This window comes from Onychostoma macrolepis, chromosome 03, assembly GCF_012432095.1.
Source record: "Onychostoma macrolepis isolate SWU-2019 chromosome 03, ASM1243209v1, whole genome shotgun sequence".
Lineage (NCBI taxonomy): Eukaryota > Metazoa > Chordata > Actinopteri > Cypriniformes > Cyprinidae > Onychostoma > Onychostoma macrolepis.
This window is the reverse complement of record NC_081157.1, coordinates 49,149,358-49,156,250: the sequence shown is the minus strand read 5'-3', so window position 1 is coordinate 49,156,250 and position 6,893 is coordinate 49,149,358. Positions and strand designations below refer to the sequence as shown.

At 34.3% G+C, this 6,893-nt stretch overlaps 1 long non-coding RNA gene across 1 annotated transcript; it reads left to right on the top strand.

Moving 5' to 3' along the window:
• The first annotated feature begins 3,627 nt into the window (after positions 1-3,627).
• On the top strand, positions 3,628-6,677 carry LOC131537126 (uncharacterized). Its single transcript, XR_009270169.1, has 4 exons — positions 3,628-4,236; positions 4,832-4,916; positions 5,268-5,362; positions 6,585-6,677. It is a non-coding gene; the product is annotated as an uncharacterized LOC131537126 (long non-coding RNA).
• Positions 6,678-6,893: the final 216 nt, after the last annotated feature.

The window sequence follows — 6,893 nt, the reverse complement described above, 5'->3', positions numbered from 1 at the left end:
CCTGGAGGTGATCATTGGCTGAGCCTTTGCCATTCTGGTTATTCTTTGATCCATTTTGATGGTTGTCTTCCGTTTTCTTCCACGTTTCTCTGGTTTTGCTCTCCATTTTAAGGCATTGGAGATCATTTTAGCTGAACAGCCTATAAGTTTTTTGCACCTCTTTATAGGTTTTCCCCTCTCCAATCAACTTTTTAATCAAAGTACGCTGTTCTTCTGAACAATGTCTTGAACGACCCATTTTCCTCAGGCTTTCAAATGCATGTTTAGCAAGTGCTGGCTTCATCCTTAAATAGGGGCCACCTGATTCACACCTGTTTCTTCACAAAATTGATGACCTCAGTGATTGAATGCCACACTGCTATTTTTTTGAACACACCCCTTTCAACTAATTCAACTAATTGCCCAATTGCACAGCCTTAAGAGGGTCCATATCATGAATGCTGGGTCTTGTTTGTTTTCTGAGAATCTACTGCACCTACTGGTAACTTGTTTGCCACGTAGCAATAAAAAATATACTAAAAACCTTGATTATTCTGGTTAGTCACATTGTACTGCTATTATTTTGAACAATACTGTATATTCAGAGTGACCCTGACTATCACTGTGGTCATTTTCAAGTCATTGTACTGTATAGTTTTGGAGACAACTAAAAGCAAACTCACCACAAACATCAAACTCCATTGTTGCACAGATTATTTCTGTATGTTCATAAACTCATAAAAAATGTTCCTTTATAGGTTAGCTCATTCTTTCAATTGATATATATTCAGAGTGGCCCTGACTATTACTGTATTCATTTTCTAGGCATTTTACTGTATAGTTTTGGAAAATAATAAAAGCAAAATCACACCAAACATCAAAATCCATTGTTACATGCATTATCTCCGCATATTCCAACACTTATAAAATAGTATTTGAGTCATGGCAAATTCACCCCTAACATCAAAGTCCATTCTTGCACTTACACCATTCCTCATTTTCAAGCACTCAGAAAAATCTTTCCTTTTAGAGGTTTGTTCTTTCTGTCAATTGATATTTATTCAGAATGACCCTGACTGTCTTCATTTTCAAGCCATTTTACTGTATTGCTTTGATGAAAATGTAAGACAAACCCACCCCAAAAAACAAAGATATATACACACAATGACTTCTTACATTTTACGTTTTACTGTCATTTAATGTAGTGAATACCTTCTTTTTAACCATAAGAACTGATTATGTTCATAATCCATTTGAGAAGTAGTTATTTGTGTCCATGGTTACTAATTCCTCACCTTCAGTTTAATTTCTTATATCTACGTTTTTATTGCCCTGTCAGTTTCGTTTTTGGTTTGAAACGCCACATTGGATGGAACACCGAAAGAGTGCAATAAGAAGAAAGCTTTATTTTTTTTATGATTTATTTTTTTTTTTTATGTTAGAATAATTGTAAATTATTGTAATATTCAATTGGAACGACATTGCTATATTTGAAACTTTCATTTGATTATTATTATTATTTTAATTTTTTTTTATATAAAAAGTTAATTGTGTAAATATTAAAGTACAGTGTCAACAGTGAAATCCAAATGTCTATTTATTTATGTTCTCTCAAAAAAGAAAGAAAAAAATTTTTTGTAACCATGCAACATTATGCAAATGATCTGCTTTTTCATGAAACAAATACAGTGTAAGAATGCACTTTTTGGGGTGAGTTTGCCTTTAATTTTCTCCAAAACTGAATATAGTGATAGTCAGGGTCACTCTGAATATAGAGTGAATATATACATCTACATCCCCTCCAGAAATCTGAGATCTGCTAGTGAGCGACGCCTCGTGGTACCATCACAAAGAGGCTCAAAATCACTCTCCAGAACATTCTCGTTCACCATTCCTGGCTGGTGGAATGATCTTCCCACCCATATTCGGAGTACTGGATCCCTGTCAATCTTCAAGCAACAGCTGAAAACTCATCTCTTTCGACACTACTTGACTTCAACCTACACATAAAAAAAAAAAAAAAAATCTTTCTCCTTACTTATTCCTTCCCTTGCTAGCTTGTACTTATTTAAACAATGCCTGAGACTTGGTGTTACAAGCACTTCCTTTGTCGAATTGCCTCTTCAAGATGAATCGCTTCATGTGTTCCCCAAATTGTAAGTCGCTTTGGATAAAAGCGTCTGCAAAATGACTAAATGTAAATATAATATATGAAAATGGGACATAGTCCAAGTGCCAGGATGCATTTTGATGTTTTGGGTGAGTTTGCTTTTAGTTTTCTCCAAAACTATACAGTAAAATTCCTAGAAAATTAATACAGTAATAGTCAGGGTCACTCTGAATATATATCATTTGAAAGAATGAGCTAACCTATAAATGAACACTTTTTATGAGTTTATGAACATACAGAAATAATCTTAAGTGCAACAATGGAGTTTGATGTTTGTGGTGAGTTTGCTTTTAGATTTCCACAAAACTATACAGTAAAATGATTTGAAAATGAGCACAGTGATAGTCAGGGTCACTCTGAATATATATCAATTGAAAGAATGAGCTAACCTATTAAGGAACACTTTTTATGAGTGTTTGGATATGGGACATAGTCCAAGTGCCAGGATGCATTTTGATGTTTTGGGTGAATTTGCATTGAGTTTTCTCCAAAACTATACAGTAAAATGCCTAGAAAATTAATACAGTAATAGTCAGGGTCACTCCGAATATATATCAATTGACAGAATGAGCTAACCTATTAAGGAACACTTTTTATGAGTGTTGGAAAATGGGACATAGTGCAAGTACTAGGACGCATTTTGTTGTGTGTGGTGAGTTTGCTTTTAGTTTTCTCCAAAACTATACAGTAAAATGACTTGACAATGACCACAGTGATAGTCAGGTGCACTCTGAATATATATCATTTGAAAGAATGAGCTAACCTATAAAGGAACACTTTTTATGAGTTTATGAACATACAGAAATAATCTTAAGTGCAACAATGGAGTTTGATGTTTGTGGTGAGTTTGCTTTTAGTTTTCTCCAAAACTATACAGTAAAATGACTTGACAATGACCACAGTGATAGTCAGGTTCACTCTGAATATATATCATTTGAAAGAATGAGCTAACCTATTAAGGAACAGTTTTTATGAGTGTTTGGATATGGGACATAATCCAAGTGCCAGAATGCATTTTGATGTTTTGGGTGAATTTGCTTTTAGTTGTCTCCAAAACTATACAGTAAAATGCCTAGAAAATTAATACAATAATAGTCAGGGTCACTCTGAATATATATCAATTGACAGAATGAGCTAACCTATAAAGGAACACTTTTTATGAGTGTTGGAAAATGGGACATAGTGCAAGTACTAGGACGCATTTTGTTGTGTGGTGAGTTTGCTTTTAGTTGTCTCCAAAACTATACAGTAAAATGATTTGAAAATGACCACAGTGATAGTCAGGGTCACTCTGAATACATATAAATTGAAAGAATGAGCTAACCTATAAAGGAACCTTTAATTTTCTCTGAAACTGTACAGTAAATTGACTTGAAAATTGATACATTGATAGTCAGGATCAAATATTAATTGAAAGAATGAGCTAACCTATTAAGAAAAGGTTTTTATGAGTGTTTGAAAATGATATATATATATATATATATATACATAATACATATATATTGTACATACACACTCACAAACATTAAAATAAAAAAATAACAATGAATAAACAACATTAATATTAACATTTATTAACATTAATATGATAATTAATGTACAATACAAACATTTATGTACAAAAATAATGTATTTGCAAACATTAAAATAAAAAATAAACGTAAAAAGGAAACGCCGGTATGACAGCCTCTTTACATCTATTTAGACCGCTCTCAGCACCCGTACCGTAAGTGCACGATTAGACGCGCATACAAAAAAAGTGCGGCTGGCTTGACCGCAGTCTTTTTCGCCGTGTTTTTCACTCTTTTACAGGCTGCCAGAAAGAATCCGTCTCTATACGGTGAGCTATTGTTGCTGTTGCTTTTTGAACTACAAATTGAGTTTTAAGTTCATTATTGAATATTAATTGAACGAGACTGTAATTTATTAATGTAATATTTTCTTCCTATATGTTTATTTGTGTAAATGCTGTGTGCGCGTTGAGCTCTGCTCGAGCGGGGAGCAGAGTTGCCATGGAAACGGGGCTTTGACACAACTACTGGCAAACAGTAATCTCCGTCTCGCGCTGCGGTTTTCACTGATTTCAGGTAAGTACTGTATAGTCCCTAAACTTAATCATACAAATATTACATACAAACGTCCCTGACACGTTTCTTACTTGTTATTGACATGTTTCAATTAAATATTTATTTTATAGAAATGGTTTAGTGTCTTCGAAAAAGTCTGTTAGCATCTTAGCAGTTTTCAGGTATGCTAACTCTATATTGAGCTCGTGTTTATGAAACCCTGGGCTTTTAATCAAATATTCGAATAAAATAAAAATTGGACTGTGTCCTACGGTGTGACAGCAAAAATGTAGAAGAAAAAAAAACGACAAATAACTTGAGAAAAATGTATCTTCATTCTTAGAGTTACAAATAGCATGAGAGAGGTTTATCTTCAATGTTAGTTTATTTTAATTATTTTTTTTTTTTTGCTGTCACACCACATTGATATGTCAGCTACCCATATGAGAGATTTTGATAGCTCTGTAAAGGTTTTCCTGGCGATTTGTCAAAGGATTGTTGGAAAAGCCTTTACTGAATCAATGACATCACTTACATGGAGAGTGTAATCGACTGAAAACAAGTTTTGATATTTCATGGTAAACAAATATTAATAAAAATTGTTCTGTGATTTCAGGAGGACAGAAAGAAACTCTACATAACAGAAGGGAAGCTCCAAGATTTCAACATTTCTGAAGGGAGCTACTGACTTAGAAATACAGGTGAAATGAAGAAGCTGAAATATAGATCATGAAATATATTAATGTGCATTTTTCAGAATATATTTAGCCAATTTTAAGAAGGCCTTGACATCAAATCGTAAGTGACACTCAACCTAAAACTAAAAACATAGATTCTGTTATATTAAGATTATGTTGTTATTAGTAGTAGTAGTAGAATTTGTTGTGTGTGTATGTGTATGTGTGTATATATATATTTGTTAATAATTGTTATATATTATTCTTTCTTTTATTTGCATTTTACTGCTGCTCTAGCTCGTTTCCTTCTAATAAACCTGGAGTTGCAAACTAAATATTGTTGGCTCTGTGACAGATTGCTTGTTTCTTTCCTAGATTCTTCAGTGGTGATGGCCTGCTGCACCCAGCACAGTTGGAGTGAACCTACTGTCAGACAGTGGCGTACCGTGGGGTTTCAGTCAGGGCCTTCAGTAAGCAACTGTAAACTACATGTACACATTTTACACATCTCTTTTACAGCTAATGTAGCCATATGCATAATGCATGTATTATGCCACACACAGGCTCTCAACAACAGTGACTGCTGATCAACAATTTCAACAGTAGGCTAGATTAGGGCGGGTTAAATGCAGAGTAAATTTTCCTACATCATGGTCAGTAAAAGTAATCCGCCAATACACAAGTCACTATGCACATTCACGTCACTCTAAAATGACAACGTGCCCAAAGCAGCAAAACTGTACAAATGCTGGACATCCACACACCACACCACAGTATTATCAACGCACCATGTACACCTCCATAACAATGTGCATGATATACTCATCAAATAATAAAGCACTCACCTGTCACTTGTAAATAAAGTCCCTGGGTCTATCATTCCATGCCTCTTTACTTGGATTAAAAAGTAAACATGTCAACAAAATAACTTGTGCTCAGTGCTAGCTGTTAGCCACTCATAGCACTCATAGTTGCAATCTTTGAAATGGCGCATAAAAACTTTGCTGGCCTTTGTTAGCGAATTCAGTTTGGGTGTAGGTCTTCCTTTCTCAGTCATTCTCGTTTGTCTTCAAAAGAGCGCCTTGAAAAGGTGTTTTTAGTAGCTAGGCAACAAGATCTGGTGTATAGGCGCCGGTGACTGCAGCTGTCATTTTCTTTTCATTAAATTTCACTTTTGTACCTTGGAAATCCCTCACTAAAAGGGCGGTATAATGCTGGGGGTAGCACTGGGCACGTCACTAGACCCAGAGGGCAGACTGTCATTGAACTTCAAAATTTGATTGGCTGATGATTCTGTCACTAATGCTTGTAACTGGGTATCTCGGAGAAAGAATAAACATTGTTCTTTTACATATGTTACCAACATTGTAACAATACAAAATGGACTGAAAATGTTTTAGCTTACCCTTTAATAATGTTGAAGGATAATGTTTAACTGAACACAAAACTAGAGACTTGTTTAGTAAGATTTTATCTGAACATAAGTGACACTCGACCTAAAACTAAAAACATAGATTCTGTTATCTTAAGATTATATTATTAGTAGTATTAGTTATATATGTATATGTTATTATATTGCTATATGTATTATTCTTTCTTTTATCTGCATTTTACTGCTGCTCTAGCTCGTTTCCTTCTAGTTGCAAACTAAATATTGTTGGCTCTGTGTCAAATTGCTTGTTTTGTTCCTAGATTCTTCAGTGCTGATGGCCTGCTGCACCCAGCAGAGTCCGTGTGAACTCCTGTAAGACAACATCACCAAGATGCTATAAACCGCAGGATTAGTAAGTAAAGTCTCGAACATACACACTGTTTCATAAGTTTGGGTTGGTATGATTATTTTGTTTTTTATGTTTTGAAAGTCTCTTATGCCAACCACAGTTTAATGTATGAAATTATTACAATTTACTACAATTTAAAATAACTGTTTTCTATTTGAATATATTTGGAGAGGTAATTTATTCCTGTGATGATAAAGCTGAATTTTGTGTCACATGATCC